Source organism: Hylobates moloch, unplaced genomic scaffold (genome assembly GCF_009828535.3).
Source record: "Hylobates moloch isolate HMO894 unplaced genomic scaffold, HMol_V3 SCAFFOLD_1, whole genome shotgun sequence".
NCBI classification, from domain to species: domain Eukaryota; kingdom Metazoa; phylum Chordata; class Mammalia; order Primates; family Hylobatidae; genus Hylobates; species Hylobates moloch.
The window spans coordinates 82,176,365-82,196,107 of record NW_026652276.1 but is presented as its reverse complement, the minus strand read 5'-3'; the positions used below and the strand labels follow the sequence as shown (position 1 = coordinate 82,196,107).

General features: G+C 38.0%; 1 protein-coding gene across 10 annotated transcripts in view; it reads right to left on the bottom strand.

The window, feature by feature from the left end:
* RBMS1 (RNA binding motif single stranded interacting protein 1) overlaps nucleotides 1-19,743 on the bottom strand; it is a 218,836-nt gene that overhangs the window by 138,410 nt on the left and 60,683 nt on the right. Inside the window, exon 2 of one of the 10 annotated variants that reach the window (XM_058441689.1) lies at nucleotides 19,526-19,565. The exons of 6 other annotated variants lie outside the window; for them this stretch is intronic. The gene's annotated coding sequence lies outside the window, so the exon portion shown is untranslated. Of the gene's footprint in view, nucleotides 1-6,061; nucleotides 6,082-18,699; nucleotides 18,842-19,525; nucleotides 19,566-19,743 lie in introns of those variants that run through there. 3 more of the 10 variants (XM_058441692.1, XM_058441700.1, XM_058441704.1) reach the window with 3 other exon arrangements.

Here is a 19,743-nt window from a genome sequence, read left to right as displayed (position 1 = left end):
ATTCATCAGAATGTTCAAGTCATAGTTGCCTTTCTCTCAGACCTTACTGCTCAACACCCCAGCAGCTCAGACCTGTCATCTGTGCATCTATGGAAAAAATTCCCTGTACAACCTCAGTTGTCAAGAGTGGTCTCTTAGGAAACCACAATGTAAACCACAAAAGAACAGCATAGATTAATTTTTCTATGGCTGTACTCTGAGGTCATGATATTTTGGATGCTGTGCAATCCAGAATGCTAAAATTTGATTGGATACACTCTGCAATAGTTTTATGGGGATAAGAAAAGTTTTTAAGTGATGAAGAAATTTAAATTAGAAAACTAAAAGATTCTAATACTAAATACTAAGATATACTAAGAATACTAAAAAATTATTAAAAAGACTCTGGCTGGGCGCAGTGGCTCACGCCTGTAATCCCAGCACTTTGGTAGGCTGAGGCGGGTGGATCACGAGGTCAGGAGATTGAGACCATCCTGGCTAACGCGGTGAAACCCCGTCTCTACTAAAAATACAAAAAATTAGCCGGGCGTAGTGGAGGGCTCCTGTAGTCCCAGCTACTCGGGAGGCTGAGGCAGGAGAATGGCGTGAACCTGGGAGGCGGAGCTTGCAGTGAGCTGAGATCACGCCACTGCACCCCAGACTGGGCGACAGAGTGAGACCCCGTCTCAAAAAAAAAAAAAGAATATTAAAAGACTCTAAGACTAGAGAAGGATATCTAAAAGCCAACAAAATGTATGTTCTATAATGGTGAATGACATAAAAGGAGAGAATATAAGGCATATATGTTTTAAAAAAACAATGTCCACGGGGGTTCAAAAGTTCCAAACTTAAGTAGGTACTGTGTTCTTAAGTAAAGCATTACAAAGAGATAAGATAGTCTATGCTCAACAAAATATAAAATGTAATGAAGTCACTCAAACACAAAGAATGCGATGTAAGAAAAAAATAACTATGAGACCCTGTATATAACATACACACTCAATTATAGATTATTCATAAGTGCTTAGTTGTAAGAGTGATTACAGGGGCAGATCCTGGTGAGGTTCATCTGAAAAAGTTCCTCAACCTTTGAAACAAATATGTTCTAAGACACAGAAAGTAAGAAAACAGTCCAGAGAGACTGCAAGTTATCATGGTAAAAAGAACCTGTCCTAGAGATGTTCATCCTCTTTTTTTTTTTGGAGACGAAGTCTCGCTCTGTCACCAGGCTGGAGTGCAGTGGTGCGATCTCGGCTCACTGCAACCTCTGTCTCTCAGGTTCCAGCGATTCTCCTGCCTCAGCCTCCCGAATAGCTGGGACTACAGGCGTGTGCCACCACACCCGGCTAATTTTTGTATTTTTAGTAGAGATGATGTTTCACCATGTTGGCCAGGATGGTCTCGATCTCTTGACCTCCTGATCCGCCCACCTTGGCCTCCCAAAGTGCTGGGATTACGGGCCTGAGCCACCGCACCTGGCCGATGCTCATCCTCTTTCAAGGGAAACAGACTTTGCTGCCTGGGCTGTCCTATGTCTTCCTCCCTCACCTCACTCAGCTGGTAGGTAAAGAAGCTGTGGGAATCTGATCCAAGGGCAACCGACAGGCCAGTGACCTATGACCTGGCTGGGACTGAAAAAATAAGCAGGACCAATCCAATTCTCACCCTTGGGGATTGGATTCTGAAAACTCCAATGGCTGAACCAGTTACTAAGGGGTCAGAAACTGCAAGAGTGCCAGGGGTAGAGTTGAGGCCACAACAAGCCAAAACCATATGCAAGCCAAGGTTATGAGGAAGCAGAAACTATGAGTAAACAGGAAGCTTACTGGCAGCGGGCAGAGAGTAGAGCATGCCAGGAGTGGGTGAGCACTTGGCCATGAAATGATGGAGGGGGCTGCAGTCCCTAGAGCTGCTTTGGCTTTTAAGACTTACAACAGCCCCTCCACATGTATACTTAAAACACCCTTCTTCAGAGAGCTTAAAGGAATCTGGACTTTGCAATCCAAGGAAAAGAATTAAAGCAGAACCAAGCAGATCTGGGTCCATATTTCAGCTTCCCACTTGTGCTCTGGGCAAGTTTGCTAACATCTCTGAGTGCCAGACTCCTCATAAAATTGTCTTAAGTACAGTACATGGACAAAAGTGTCAAACTCAGTAAATGGCAGTTGTTATTGTTTTTCCAGGTTTTATCCTGGTGATGCCTAGATTTAAATGGTTGCGCTGGGCAAATAACTGATGCTGAACATCAAAGAACAGGAGCAAGGGTACAGCAGGAATTAAGGACAAGCAAATTTAGGCAAGGGGAGGTCATTTTTTAAAAACCTGTTAAATGGCTGAATGAATATGCTTTCTAAGGTTGTGTATACTGCAGATTTAACTTTAAAAGGAAAACGAAAGTCTAAAAAAAGGTCTGTTTCAAGAGCCTAGGTGCACTGAAGTTTTTCTTCATCTGTTTTTGTCTGGTTTCCTTTAAAGAAGTTATGTGTTGGAGAAGAGCCATTTTTGAATGAATCGGAAGACTGTGAGCAGTATCAGAGATCACTCTCATAAGCCAGGAGGTGTATATCAACTAGGATAATAAGGATGGAGCCGCCAGTACATGCAGAAGCCTGCGATCTAAAATAAGAGATGACACACATAGGTAATAATGCCTTCTGCCACTTAAAAGAGCTTGTATACCTGAAATTTGAGAATTGAATTTGAAAGACATTCACCCCAAAGCAACAATTTTAAAATGAAACTTTCATTTTTAAACCTTTCACGTCTCATTTAACTTTCACAACAATCTTTGAGGTTGGAAGGGTTATAAGCCTCAATGTACAGATGAAAGAAAAAAAGTTTTGTTTTGTTTTTTTTTTTTTTTTTTTTGAGACGGAGTCTCACTCTGTCGCCCAGGCTGGAGTGCAGTGGCGCAATCTCGGCTCACTGCAAGCTCCGCTTCCCGGGTTCATGCCATTCTCCTGCCTCAGCCTCTCCGAGTAGCTGGGACTACAGGCGCCCGCCACCACGCCCGGCTAATTTTTTGTATTTTTTTTTAGTAGAGACGGGGTTTCACCGTGGTCTCGATCTCCTGACCTCGTGATCCACCCGCCTCGGCCTCCCAAAGTGCTGGGATTACAAGCGTGAGCCACCGCGCCCGGCAATGAAAGAAAAAAAGTTAAGGCTGGGTGACCTATCCACAAAACTAGTAAGCAAGTAGCAAACTAGGATTAAAATCTAGACCTGGCTAGGGTTAAAAGATTTACTAAGTCTTGTGCTCTGCTCTCTAAAACTCTGTAATGCCGCATCTCAAAAAAAGCCTTATAGATAATGCTTCAATTCCTAGGTGAGTACTTGTAAACCATAGAGCACCCGAATTGCTTGCTGTACACTAATAATGCAAGGCATTAGGTGATAAGTGCCAGGCAAGTGTTCTAGACAATTCTGTGCTATGGGAGTCCACAGCAGGGAGAGATCAATATAGGATATAACATGGGCGTGGGAAGCTCAACTGTGTAAATGTTTTGTTTGAGGGATACTCAGAAAGAAGCATTGTGCAGATGATCAGAAAAACAGAACTACAGATACAAGGCTGGCATGAAATCAAGGCTGCTGAAATCATTGCTAATTGATGAACTTCCTAAAAGGGGAAGGTGAGGCGTCCTAGAGGACCCAACACCCTAATATACATATTACCGAGCCCCACATAAAAGAGTAAGCTTTGAATGAAATTACTACAAAGAAAGTATGGTGGTGAAGCTAAGCTTTGGAAGAAGGGAAAAAAATGGGGGCAGAGAAGATGTCCAATGAGATAAGAATAGAACACCTCTATCAAGAAAAGAACTGACCTACAGCAGGTTCTATCCCTCTATTGCTGTTGAACCATTTCAAGCACCCATTTTTATTTGAGTTAAATTGAAAGGTGAAAGGAATTAAGAGGAAAAATTCGTTCAACACTATATCAGACTGCAACATTTACTGCATAAAATATAGCCACACTGTATAGGTTAGCATATGCAGTTCACACCAAAAAAAAACTATGTACTTTTGAGAGTCTATGTATAAGAGCTCACAAAGCCTCTGGCTCCCAGCAAAACAGGAGGAAAAAAAAAGAAGAAAAAATATAGGGTCAGCAGATTCTTTCTGTTCTTTCCTGGTACAAAATAGAGTTGATAAAGTACCCTATTTCTAAAGTAGCAGCAACATTTTCTATTATTTACTATTTTGCTTTTTAAAAAATCTGCAATTCTTATTCCAGACTGAAAGCCTCCCTAGACATGTATAAAAGTACATGTGTATAAAAGTGAAACCACTGTAATTAAATAAAACTATAGCTATAATCCTTGAAGGTTTAGAGAACAATGTAAACATAGCCATATTCTGATGAGTCCTACCAGAAGCCATAGTCTGATTATTCTGTCCTGGTTAACAAAACAGAATAAATGAGTTTTGTCCCACTGCTGCTTCTCTGCATGTAGCATTAAATAATAGTAGCTGTTATTTATTGAGTAACTACTATATTCCAGGCACTTTCTAAGCACATTGCACACACACCCCCCAGGACAGAAGAATGACTATCCCGTTTTACCAAAGAGAAAACTGAGTAACTTGCCCAAGGTCACAGATCCAATACATAGTAGAGTTGGGGTTTGATCTTGGGTCTCTTTGACTCCAAAGTCCCCTGTCTCCAATAATATTAATAATGGTTATTATTACTATTAGCTATGGATCAAGTCCAAGCCCCATAGGGAAAAACTTACATGGTATTAAGAGCCAAAGCTTGGGCATCAGAGCACCTGACCCTGAATCTTGGCTTCACCATTTACCATCTGTGTGACATTGGGCAAGGCACTTATCCCTTCTAGAAGCCTCCATTTGCTCAGTTGTAAAAGCATATGGATTTACATTGAATTTCCATTCCACTGAATATAAATGCAAACTTTCCAATATTCAAATATATCGTGAATAGTACAGGTATATATTCAGCCCCAACCTAGCATCTAAATCTCACTTCACTGATGGTTGCTAAGGTAAAACTCCTCTCTTTAAACCAGTTTTTTTTTTTTTTTTTTTTTTTTTCTGGAATCATTGGTGGGACAGAGTTGGGAGAGAAGCAGAAAAATTTATCTTCTGGGATATTGTAGGATAGCTGAGATGGTGGTTAGGTGAAAGTTATTTCCAGAATCCTGAACTGGAACAAAGTTTTATTTTCCCTCAAAAAAGGGTGAGAGACCATATTAGATATTAGCTATGTTATGAGATTCATAGATGCTTATTTTAGGTCAATTAAAATCCTAATCACCATTTACAACATCTCTTTATGAAGAAACATCCTCCAAATTTGAAACAAATAACCTATAAACATTTTGTGATCTAATCTGTTCATAAATTAGTTATTGCTCTGCTCTTGCATAATAGCTAATAAAAATTCAAAGCTGACAGCAATTTTTGGCGTAAGGGTTATCTATAAGTTTCTGTCCCTAAGTTTTTCTATTAAAAAAAAAACCGTTGAGTTAGCTAGCCCAACTAACCTGGGAGGCTAAGGCTGCAGTGAGCTGAGATTGCACCACTGCACTCCAGCCTGGGCAACAGAGCAAGACCCTGTCTCAAAAAAAAAAAAATCTGTAAAAACAGGTACATGGAGTCATATCCTTTTCAAAAATACATCTGAATAAAATGCTATTTAAATTAAAAATTCAAGATTTTGCTTTGGTTTAAACAACAGTGAATTTGTAGCTATAGATCAAATTCCATAGCAAAATAAGTACACTATTTGGGATACCAAGACAAAGAGAAGGTCCATTTTTCATATATTGTGAATTGCTGTTTTCCTAAATTGACTGGACAACGTCTCAATCTTCTATACTCTGTGAAAATCTAGTATGGAGCTATTATTCTCCATGCCTATTGTAAGCCTATAAAAATGTACGTGCTTATTTTCAGAATATTTCATGATAATTCAATGAATTTTCCATGAATTATAGTAAAACTCATAAATTGTGACAGAAAGATATTACTAGGTAATCTCTGAAATTACAGTAGTAGAGCTGGAGTTTGATCTTGGGTCTCTCTGACTCCAAAGAGATGGAAGTAACATAATTACCTATGTATGTGAGCAAACTGTGGATAAAAGACAAGAGCTGAGGTGAGGAAGGAAGGAATGGGTGTGCTGGGAAAATTTCTGATGACATCCACCTCTTGCTACTAGGACCTGGGAAGAGACAGAAAGTACTTAGGAAATTAAAAAAAAAAAATTGTGGAAAACTGGAGCCAAAAATCTTTGTATCATGGGAAACAAAATTAATTTGAACCTGGAATGACCATGTCCTTTATATCAGTAAAAATCTAACTTTAACAGCAAACTGTTCCAGTGAAAAACAAAACCCTCATGTAAGCTAAGAATGGCAAAAGGTTATTTAATAAGAAATTCCTAATTATCTGTAGGGAGAGGGTGCAGAACCAATGTCTATCCAAAACCTAGCATGGATAACACAAATACGGTTGTTTTTTGTTTTTTGTTTTTTGTTTTTTTTTGAGACGGAGTCTCGCTCTGTCACCCAGGCTGGAGGGCAGTGGCGCAGTCTCGGCTCACTGCAAGCTCCGCCTCCCGGGTTCACGCCATTCTCCTGCCTCAGCCTCTCCGAGTAGCTGAGACTACAGGCGCCCGCCACCACGCCCGGCTAATTTTTTTGTATTTTTAGTAGAGACGGGGTTTCACCATGGTCTCGATCTCCTGACCTCGTGATCCGCCTGCCTCGGCCTCCCAAAGTGCTGGGATTACAAGCGTGAGCCACCGCGCCCAGCCACAAATAAGGTTTTAAAGCATTCAAAACACAGAAGGAAAGAAACAGTAAGTTTCCTTTCTCTTCAGTTGCTAAAATTACCATTAAATTAGGTCTATTTCACTTAAAGAGGAGGATGCTAGAATAATTAATGATGTCCTTTATGTAAATGAGAATGCTGAAAAGCCTTTCATTCTCCCCTGAATTACAAAGGTTCAAACAAGAAGATATAGAATTACAAATGAATTTCTATTCAGTTGAATATGTAGGAAGGCAAAGTTTCCAACATCAGGATATGTAGTTAAGAGTACTGAAATAGGATATTTAAGGAACTTATAAAAATTCTCCACCCCGAGTGTCTTTAAGAATGACTAGTTCTGGGTTATCGAGTACGTTTAACACATGGGGTGAACCATGACAGACCTGTGGCAAATTGATACTCCCCAAGCGAAGAGAAGGCAAATGAGGAAATTCCGATGTTGCCATGACAATGTGACTGATCATGATGTCAGTGATTCCTAATTCCAAACTGTAAAAAACACTCCCAGAATGCTGACAACATATTAGATACTCCCAGAACCACCCTTCCTTCACCTCCCAATCTAACGTTTGATCTAGTGGCAAATACAATGTTTCAAACAAGGCATTAAGTGTTAAAATCCAGTTAGACTCTTTTAAACTGGAGAAAGTGCCAGAAGGAAGAAGTAGATAACTTCTGAAGACGTTTACATTTTTGGGGGCTATTTACATTTTTCACATGTAAGACATAATGAATTTATAAAAATGTTACAATTTATAAAATGCTTTATTATGCATTATCTCATTAAAGTCTAGGGGAAGGAGGCAGGACAGGTATTCTTACCACCTGCCCCTGCCCCGCCACCAGTGCCCACCTTTTTTTGAACAGGTAGATACCCTCAGGTCGATCAGGCAACTTGCCCTCTGACATGAAGCACTAGAAATACAGAATTTCAGAGGAGGAAAGAATTATTAAGGGCCAGTCCTTGTAATTGCTATACAATAATCATTATCAATAAATCTTTCAGTAATTGAATGAATGCTACTGTCTCTCCTTGGACACCTACACCAATAATAAATTCATTCCATCTGTTCATATTTAGCCATATCTACTAGAAAACTTTGTTAAACAGCCTTGAAATCTGAAACCATCCATCACAGTTCTACCACAGGACTAGAATCGGTGTCTTCTATAGATTGTATAGTGCTTTTTCTCTGTATTCTGTACTGGTCAACTTATAAAAGTGAGAGCTAAGTCATCTTTTCTTGAGCTTTAAGAATCTTATAAGATTGCTTAAACAGTTTGTAAATCTCTTAACAATTTAACTTAACCTAATGTCCTGCACATAATTATGTTTTGTGGCAGGCATGAATGGATGAGGTAAAAGTTTTCTTGCACGCGTGCACACACACATGCACGCACACACACACACACACACACACAGGACAGAAATAATTTTCACCTTCTTTTCAAAACCATGAATATCTGGGTTAAAAAGAGTTGAATGTAAAAAATGTAGTGATGCAGTAATCAAATAAGAAAGAATATGCTTTATAAACTACATAGTGAATTTGCATCCTAATCTTTAGATTACTTAAGATCATAAAGAGAAACTGTAAATAAATGTTGCATTTTGCAGCTGTATGTGACTTACTTATTCAGTAAATGAGATTCTATGACCAAATAGTTTCACTTGACTTCAACCATTAATTGTCAGAATAAATCTTCTCACTTTATTTTTTTGGGTAAAAGAGAAGTACCACACTCATCTCTCTGTATCAGTGTCCTACAAATATCCAGATATAAACTATGTCATGCAATCTAAGATGCCACTGATTGTGAGCTGCCTGAAAATTACAGAGATGTTAATTGACATTTGAAAAAAGTGGACTACAGTAATTAAAAGACACCATAACTTACAACCTGCATTTCAACTGCAGAGACGTTGAAATGTAAAAAAGGTGAGTCTTAGAATCTATAAAGTATGGCATACAAGTACATGAATACACAGCATGCAAATGCATATCCATGTCCTTTCTATTCATAACCTTGGCTTTAGAAATATATTTGTCAAACACTCATTTTTAACCTTCCTAAGAACACAGAGCTACTAAGTTTTATAAGTAAATGACTCATATGCTCAGTTTTTCCAAGGAGATCTGACAGTGTGTCTTACAAGTAGTGGGCACAGTCTGCACGCATCAGAATGAGAAACTTTACCCTAATCTCACAAAGACATCCATCACAAAGGAACAAGCTGAGCTGTCTGCTTCCCTCCTCAGCTTCTCTCCACAGCACGTCATTCTACTTCAAGTGTTTTTCAGTGCATTTATATAATAAGAAAGATGAAAGGGAGATGAACCTAAATCTATAGATATTTATCAGACTTTGCCACTGTACACTTCTTGCTGTTACTGCTTTAAACTGTCAGTTGCAAACATAACTTGAGAATATGAATACTGGACTGTTACTTCTTTGGCAAGTTTTAGTCAATGAGTGCATATACACAGACACACATACACTCCAAAGATCAGTCATCAGTACTGTTCCAGCACATGGCATCAATTCCAACCGACAAGCCTCACAAATTTCCACCCTTTTACGGTACCTGGAGTGCCAGTTCTTAGTCTTTCTGGGGCTTCAGATTGGAAAAGTAATTTTTACATAGATCAGGTAAATCAGATAAAAAGACATATATCTGAAATGATTATCACAGTCCTTAAAATTGATATGAAATTACAAAGTGAATCAAAAGCAATAACTTAACAGGTAAGATGACCCAGTTATAGGAAAAGATGTAAATAATTCACATTTGGAACAACGACTATTAGTATCTGATACTTCATATTTGTTCAGGAACTGACTAGTTCCTTGCGTTTCCTCTTCTTCCATATGCAGCATTCCTTTTAGTCATTTAACTGCTGGTGTGATGATAAAACCAACAAGAAAAACTGAAACAAACTGGCCAATTTATTTATTGACTGCAGGTTGATTAACCTGAGGCTTGGGGATTATCTATTAATTTCATTTTTCTGTAATGTTCCCCTTGTTATAAAAGAAAATTATAATTGATCTCACCTTGAAAGTCATCTAATAAGAATTATTAACATACCAAACTACTGATAGAGCCAAGCCTCTAACACAGGGCTTGGCACATATTAAGTGTTTGAATATTGGTTCATGAATGTTGGAATGAATGAATAAGCAATATATTAAAAATGTATGCAAGTCCTATTCAAACAGATGTTATTATTCTATAAAGTTAAAACAAGCTTATGACTTTCAAATACTTAAGAAATAAGAAGGTTTGGAAATGATTCACTGTTATCGTGGGTGAGATAATTAATCACGGTTAATTCAGTGATAAATTTTACATTCTAATTTACTAGCCAAACTTCCTTAATATTAAAGAATATCATGCTAAGTTCTGTAATTTGTAATTTCTTGATTGATTTGAAAATATATTCTATTTTAGGGGGGCTCTTTTAAGAAGTCTTAGAATTCACTTAAGCTATTTGCTATGAACATTATTAAACATATCAGGCTAAAAAATATTACAAATCACTGTAGGAACTGTTTTCCTCTCTTTCTATGCCTGTCTGGCCCTTTATTTTAAAAATGAATCATAATTTAAGTTTTAATGACTGACAGATTTTTTAAAGTAGGTGTATAAACTCTTAAAAAAAAATAATTTGTTTTAGTCCCATGTCTACTCCTAGGTGTATAAACTCTTGTAGTTCAAAATCGTATCATTCGTTTTATTCTATCATTTAACATTTACAAGGTTATATCAGTAAATAATGGACAAAGTGCTGAAAATTGCTGAAGTTTTTCTTTCCACCTTATTGTATGTTTGAAAATGTCCACAATTCAAGTATTTTTAGTGGATGTCAGTATTAAAAGGCTTGTGAGGTTGATTCAGAGGATCCCAGACAACCAAGGTAAACTGGTTCTTGGTGCCACAGCACCTAGGAAGTGACTACATAGCCGGTTATAAGTTTTCTTCTACTTTATCTGCCCATTTACCTTTTCCTCATGAATCTCTCCTAAAAAAGAAAATGGGAAAAAAACCAACATTTAAAAAGCTGAAATATGAGACTACAGTCTGGATAGTACAAAGATTACAGTAAACCCATTGAGAAATGCTGCAAATCTGAGTGATGAAACACATAGGAGGCTGCTAATTCCTACATTTGACAGTGAAAATACACGATTTTTAAATTAGCAGCTTATCCGTGATTCATAGCGACTCTCTTCTCTTTCTCCGTATCTTTTATTGAGTTTTCTCGAGCTTGAACTGCTGGAACGCTTCTGTTTTTCCCTCTGACTGGTCCTTATTTACTCCAAATTGTTGTGTACCCTGCTTCCAAAATGATTTTTTTCTGGCCTCTTTGGCTGTATCACTCTACTTCCTAAAACTCCCACATCAAATGCAAATTTCTGAACAGCACTTGTAAAGCTCTCCACTTTCTAACTCCCTTGTCCCTTTACCTCTATTTCCAGCTACTATTTGTGTCTTGGCTGCCCATGAACTCACTTTTCTCTGGCTCTGAGCTTTGCCAGGAAACAGCCTCTGCTTTTCCATCAGCCAAACCACACTCGTCCCTCCGTTTACTCTGTTGAAATCATGGCTCATGGTCTACCCCCTCTGAGTTTTTCCTACTCTCATCTATTTTCCAAGACCTCTTGCTACATTTTCTAAGGATGGTATTAATGCCTAAATTAGGCCAACTCAGTGTCTTTACATTATAAACTCCTCTATTGAAGATATAATGATGGCCAAGATTTAGCATGTACTCCCCATACGTACTCTATTGAAATGCAGCCTGCGAGACTCAGCAAGTACCCATTGACCTGGCTTCACTGTCAGTCAGTGGTTCTCGGCCTCCTTTCCAGTCCAGCTCACCTGAAGTTTATGATATATTCCCCTCAGTCACTGTGGCTCACTTCTACGTGATCCTGAGCCAGAAATTATGAGGATACATGCTCCCAACTTTACTGAAAATTATTGTTACAAAGAATGAACCAGAACATGGTTACAGGAACCCAGAAAAGATAAGCATTAACCTCAGTACCCCCTACAACTTTCTCTGCTATAAAACAAGTTTTGCTGTCAGATACATAAAAATTATAGCCTCTTGAGCTAAGAAGGTTTGGAAATGATTCACTGTTATCTTGGGTGAGCATTTATTTATTAAAACCCAAGATGGTACCACGATGTATTTTAGAATGACTAAAGCAACCAAGAATTACTTTCCCTGAATGGCACAACTTCTGTTGAAACCCCAATGGTTGACTGTTCTGTCTTCCCCACACCAAGAGGCACCTGTCTTTTCCTTTTCCTCTTCAAGGTACAGCAGGACAGCCCTTGAGATCCACTCTAACTCATTCTTTTCTTTTTCTTTTTTTTTTATTATTATACTTTAAGTTCTAGGGTACATGTGCACAACGTGCTGGTTTGTTACATATGTATACATGTGCCCTGTTGGTGTGCTGCACCCATTAACTCCTCATTTAACATTAGGTAGATCTCCTAATGCTATTCCCTCCCCCCCTTCCCCCACCCCATGACAGGCCCCGGTGTGTGATGTTCCCCTTCCTGTGTCCAAGTGTTCTCATTGTTCAATTCCCACCTATGAGTGAGAACATGCGGTGTTTGGTTTTTTGTCCTTGAGATAGTTTGCTGAGAATGATGGTTTCCAGCATCATCCATGTCCCTACAAAGGACATGAACGCATCCTTTTTTATGGCTGTATAGTATTCCATGGTATACATGTGCCACATTTTCTTAATCCAGTCTATCATTGATGGACATTTGGGTTGGTTCCAAGTCTTTGTTATTGTGTATAGTGTCGCAATAAACATAAGTGTGCATGTGTCTTTATAGCAGCATGATTTATAATCCTTTGGGTATATACCCAGTAATGGGATGGCTGGATCAAATGGTATTTCTGGTTCTGGATCCTTGAGGAATTGCCACACTGTCTTCCACAATGGTTGAACTAGTTTACAGTCCCACCAACTGTGTAAAAGTGTTCCTATTTCTCCACATCCTCCCCAGCACCTGTGGTTTCCTGACTTTTTAATGATCACCATTCTAACTGGTGTGAGATGGTATCTCATTGTGGTTTTGATTTGCATTTCTCTGATGGCCAGTGATGATGAGCATTTTTTCATGTGTCTGTTGGCTGCATAAATGTCTTCACTCTAACTCATTCTATCTGCTGCCATTTATAGTATTGAGTAGCAGGCAAGGAATGGGCTTTCAAAAAGAACTACTGTGTCAAAAAGACAGTTCTACTGGCTGTTAGCCACTTTCACCTAAATCTACTGTTCAGCTATAAAAAGCAAAAAGACAACAATATCTTCCTCACAGAGTTTTTGCAGGAAACAAAACAGACACTTCAGTTTGTTAAATGACAAAGATATTTATCATCATTTATTTACCTTCTTCTAATGCCCACCTTTTTCAGATAAATGTAGCATATAGCTAAGCACTCTTCCTGGGTGATATCATTTCATCTAAACCTAAGCCTTGAGTATAGGGGTCGTGAGTAAGCCTGACAGTTCCACTTCAAGAAAACCTATACATCCACTTTCTTTCATTGACTGACATCATTGTATATCATCAAGTTCTGTAATTCCAATTCTTCCATCTATTCTGTACTCTTGTTCACAAAAATTATAGCATTAGACATTTTAATTGTGCCAGACATTGTCTTAAGTATTTTACAGGCATTATTTCATCAATCCCCACACCACACTATTATTCTCATTTTCAGATGTGGAAATGTAAGTTTCTCCCTCATTCTCTTTATTCTCCCATCCTCTAGTCTATGAGGTCACCATCACCACCACTAGCACCACCAGCACCCACCCCTCACAGCTCCCCCAACCCCACCACATTTAATTTACTTAACAAACCTAAATTCCCCAGTCAGCCAACTCAAGTTTGTTATTTCTAGTGCCGGTATTCATAGCCCTTTCATCCTGTCTTTAAAATAAGCATTTTTTCACCAGATTTTTCTATTACTCTCCTGAGTTACTCACAACCTCCCAGCAAATCACACTGTGCTAAAAACTCAATTTTAGTTATACCTTTACTGCTGTATAGCATTGATTTTACTCATTTGCAAGTGGCTCCCTATCCCATCCCAAGCAGAATTAATTCCAAACCTTTTAGTTTTTTTCTCAAATTCCTAATCCTACCCCTACAATGATAAGGTAGAGATCATTCATTATTTAGATGAAATTCTCTGAGTTATCTCTCAAATACATATCTATGCTTTTGCATCTCTTCTTGGCATTCTTCTCTATCCTAGCTAGATAGCTTCTCTGTGTTCAAGATTTAGGTTTCCATTTGCATCCTTGATTTCGAATGAACTTCTCTATAACATACCCTCACTTGACTTTCCCCAGCCCAACTTCTATACCAGTTTGATTGTTTGCTTTTCTTTTTCTTTTCTTTTCTTTTTTTCTTTCAATTTTTCTTGACAACTTAATACATTTTTTACTATAAAAGTAATACATTAATATATTTTCCTTTTAAAAATGTGAACAGCAGATGCAGTGGCATTTTTCCAGTAAACTAACTTGCTCAAGTCTTCTCTATTCTAAAAAAAAAAGGGGGCGGGGGAATGATTCCCTTGCTTCTTATGCTACTTTATTCCTTCTCTCTTTCACTGCTGGAGTTATTGAAAGACTGTTTGTCAGTGGACGTTTGCACTTCACTGCCCATTCCAGATACAGACCACTATAACTTGGCTTCTAACTCCCACTTGTCCCCACACAACATGATGTAGTTTTATGACAGCGCCAGCCACTCATCTTCATGGAATTCCAAGTTGTCTACCCTTTTGGGGTCCTCCTTTACCCTCTTTTTTTCTCTGCTCTAGGTTCTTTTCCACATATAATCTCACCCACAACTAATACTTCAGTAATCACCAGTGAACAAAAGAATACCACAGCCAGAGCTCCAATCTTGGCTCTTCTCTTGGGATCTAGACCCCTGGTTTAAACTTCCTTGAGGTCCTGTGTCCCCTGGTTGGCCTTCACTCCTCTCTCTCTCTGATATCACCACTGAAACTGGTGTGCCCCCGCTAAGGCCATTTGTATTGTACTTTGGTTCTATCTGTCTGTCCATTTCACTGGAGGGTAAACTCATCCAGAGCAACCGGTCTACCTCAATGCCTTGTACATTGCTGCAACTCTAGAAAGAAAAGTTATTTGAAATTTATTGACTTGGAAGTTCAAGAAAAAAGTGCCATTTCTTTCTCTTTTTTTTTTGAGACAGAGTCTTGCCCTGTCGCCCAGGCTGGAGTGTAGTGGCGCAATCTCAGCTCACTGTAACCTCTGCCACTTGGGTTCAAGTGATTCTCCTGCCTCAGCCTCCCGAGCAGCTGGGATTACAGGCGCCCGCCACCACGCCCTGGCTAATTTTTGTATTTTAAGCAGAGACAGGTTTCACCATGTTAGCCAGGCTGGTCTCAAACTCCTGACCTCAAATGATCCACCTGCCTCAGCCTCCCAAAGTGCTGGGATTACAGGCATGAGCCACCGCACCCAGCCAAGTATATCATTTCATAAAATTAAGAATTTAAGCCAGAGGTGAGAGATTGGGGGGAAAAAAAACAAAAAGAAAGACGTCTCATACTCATTAGCACTCTTATTGTCTGTTTTGTCTGGTTTTCACTCAGAAAGCCTTCAGAAGCACATTTTCTCTCATGAGTGAAAATACTGTCAAATGCATTTGGGACTGCTGGTCATTTCCAAAGTGCAGGGGAATGAAGCCCCATTAACTGGCCACTTCTGGATATTCATGCTATAACTGGGAAGCTGAGCAACTGAATTTTAAACTGCTGTTTGGGTTCTTCTTCAACCCAACATTCAGTTAAAAACTTTATATGATTAAAAAAATAGACATTTGGGTCTGCTTATCTCTACTGTCTATTCACTCACAAATGACTATATGAACAGCAGAAATTAAGACAGATTTTACAGAATGTTTATAATCTTTCATATTAAAAAATAAAAGGAAGCAAAGGGATGAAGAATTGAGACCTTTTTCTTGGTATTTATTTTTGTCCTCTGGGCAACTACAAAGGGGGAAAAAATGAGCAGCAATAGGAAGGTGGGGGATTTAAAAATCTTTAAAAAAAGATGGCCTTAAAAATAATCAGGAATTGATCATCTATTCACAGATAAATTATTAAGATTAAGATCTGAAGTATTAAAAAAAAAAAGTCTTCATATCCTTACTAGACCTTAATTTTGGCTCCTAAATGGAATATGGTCAATAAAAAATGACTGCTTCCCTTCTTGGAGTCTGAAGTTAAATTATCATCTCCATGCCTGCCACTGTGGCTGCTTAAATGGGGCAGTATGAAGTGAGAGCATTTAAAAGCACTACTATTTTTTATAAGGTAGTCCAGACTCTCAAGTTTAACTGTATACACTTGTTCAGTGCCTCTGTAAATAAATAATTTCTTACTACTATTACAGTGAGTCCTTTTTAACCTAAAGAGAGATGATTAGGTCTCTTAAATTTTTCAAAATAACATTTGTCTTCCAGCTGCCTTTTAATTAATTTATATCTTCTTAGCTCCTTTAAAGGCTAACTAAAAGAAAACACAAATGCTTACTTTTTATAATTCCCTAACAATGTTCCTCATCTATTCATTCAATCAGTGTTTACAGGGAGCCTAAAACCACTGGGTACTGTGCATAGAGACGGAGGCCATATATAAGGTAGCTGAGGGGCCATGAGCAAGCAATGCTGGGAGGAAGGAGAAGCAATGAGGTAGAGGAATCATCACTTGGAAAGTGAATCATAGGACAGTGAGACTCAAGAGAGTAAAAGAATGGTAGTAGACAGTAGGAAGCAAGGCAGCCGGACTCTAACCCAGCTAAACTAAGTGGCAGAAATGGCAGAAGTTCAAGAGGAAAAATTCAGAACTCCTGCTCTTGATTTTGTGCGTTGAATGGAAAACTGTCATCCAACTGGTCTCCATAGGCCCACCTAGGAGGCTGCTTTCTCAGGTTCTGTTGAGATCAGGTTTCATAACTGAGATTCTTATTCCCTTATATGTTCTTAGAAGAATTCCACCTCATTACTTAACACAAACAGTAGTGGGTCTCTATTATTGTGCTTGCAATCAGAAGTATCCTGCTAAACAAACACTAACAAAATTGTGCAAGAAACTGCTTCTTATAAGTTAGTATTTAGCAATAGCAAGTCCACTTAAGAAGGAAATAATTTAATGTCAGGCAGGACCACCTGCTCATTTAAGGCAAGTTATTAAATTATTTCCATGCCTTTCAAAACACTTATATTAAGAAAAATTTGCAGTCTTTGCACTTCCACGATTGGCAGGCACCACGTTCATTTTATCATCCCAATTAAAGTGTTGCCTGGTGTCCAAATGAAAGAAAGGAAGAAAGAGAGAGAGAGCGAAGAAAGAGAGAAAGAAAGGAAGGAAGGAGGGAAGGAGGGAAGGAGGGAGGGAAGAAAAAAAGAGAAGAAAAGAAAAGAAAGAGTCTTCTCATACACAGTCTAAGCTGTCTCTAATTTTTTAAAAGGAATGGCAAGATACACGCTCCCTCTCCCTCAACAAACACATAAAAATTAGATTAGATTATCCTTTATCAAATTTAAAATGTTTTTAATGTTTATATTTCAGTGTCTCTGAAAGAAACTATCATGTGACATATGAGTTAATTTTATTTGTTGCCAATTCTTATAAAAAGTGGATATAGATGTTGTTAAAGTAAGTTTTAGAGATTCCATTTTAGTTTCAAGTGTATACCTTTTAAGTCAAAGGAGGTGCTTTGTTTGCTATTAGAAGCCAACAGATTTTTGACAAGATGGTCTTAAGGATTGTGTTATATTTAGGAATGAGCGCTTCCTCTCCAGATCTGTGCCGCCACCTCATTCCGGGTGACTTCTAAACAACCTAGGGTCACAGTGGCCTCTCTTTAATTAGTATCCCACTGCTGGAGGGAGGGGAGCATGTCAGGGGGAAAAGAATGTAAGAAGACATTATAAACAAAGGTCTTCAGGGCAACTTAGTGGTTTGGTCAAGGAATGGAAGAAAGCCTAGCTCCTTTTTTGTTACCAAAGTAAGGCCGGAAACGGTTTTGATTCCTACAAATTGATGGTTGGGATTTTTCTGTATGTTTGTTAATTCTGCCTTAATGTGTTAGACTCTATATCAGTTTGATAGCCTATGACTGAAAACTCCACATTCATTGTTTAGATGACAAAGGAATGATCCATAAAGAAAACAGCTGATTCAGTGAACACTTTTCCATCTAAGGGATGATTCCATTAAGGTTTTAGCAATATCCAAGTTACGTTAATACAACATTTTCCTTCTTTAAAATAAGGAAGTACAATATTTAGGAAAGTAGAAGTCAATAATAACTATCTAAGAGATATTTTTAAAATCCATAATATCTAAAACTGTACCTCCCATATATATACCTGCAACTAATTTTATGAGGCCAGGAACAAAATTCTATTTAAATTGAGCTCACTGCAATAAATAAATGAGTGAATAGGTAAAGAGAACTGAGTCAAAAATAAATTTTACCTGAAAATCAAGAATGACACAATTAAAAAAATTTTTAAAGCCTAAATATATAAACATATATGTTTATCTGTATGTATATTTATTTCTATCTGATGGTATATATTAATACATAGAGATAGAGATTTCATACACATCTAATTCCACAAGGGAATTATATTTTTAAAATATCAAAGACTAAAATTCTTGAAAACTAAGACGGTTATGTGTATGAGTAAGGAACACTTTTAGAATATTAATTCTTCAGTTAAAAACACTGACACTGATTAATGGTTTCTGTTGGGTATTATTTACAAGAAATCATCTCAGCAGGGTGCCTGTGTCCAGTTTCGTAATCACATAGTACACTCACCCTACAGGATTATGTTCTAGGCAAGTTCGAATGTTAAGTTGAATTTCATTCTCTTCAGGAAGTGACTTTTACTCAAGATTGAATACAGCTGTTAGCACAGATCACTGTTCCAAAAACATTTCTATGAGAGCTGGAAGAAAACACCATTTTAAGAAATGCAAATTCACTTTCATTATTTCAAATCTGTGCAAGCAAAGCTGGAAGGGAATCTCTGGTCTCTGTTTGTTAGTTAAATTAGGCTCTTATAAATATTCAAGAGAAAACATGCAGGATGGCTATGAGATGGCTATAAGACTTTCCATGTACTTCTGGAGCCTACATATTTTAATCACCAGTTTGTTTATAACAAATACAGTGGCTTGGTTTTTGTTTCAAAAATCAAAGTTATACTCAATTTCTCCTTAAATTTCACTCTCTAATACAACTTGGTTTTCTCTCTTTATAGACACAGAAATGTAGCCTGGCAAAAAACATGGGGTGGCCTCAGCAGAGGAAATGCTGCCAGCTGAAAACACCGGATGTAATCGAGACCACAAGAGACACAGACTTAGTTATAAATGTCGAACTAAAAAGAGGTATTGGAAAGAAACAAAGTCTAACTTTTTATGGCTGGATTAATTATTGTAGTGAAATCTTACTATTTCATAGTTTAGTCCCAAACAAAACAACATACCGGGGAATTATTTTTATAATCCTAGGTTCCACTTTCTAGAGCTTTAAAAGAAGAAGAAGAAAAAAAACACAAAACCCCTATGGATTCTTACCATCCCTGGCCATTTTCCTACCACTGTGGGTAGGAGAACAGAGGTTTTGGGTGTCAACCTACCAGACAGTACACGATAGGTTGGATCAGCTTCCACAAATAGCTGGGAAAAGAGCATTTTTAAAGAATGTCTTTTAGCATCACAGAAATGTCCTTTTACTATATAAAGAATCAGAATAAATTTGTCTATAGATGGACCCGTAACAGACTAAGTTAATTAGTATTATTATTTCTCTTTGGCAATGGGGTGGGGATAAGAAAACTTAATTTACAAAGTCTGT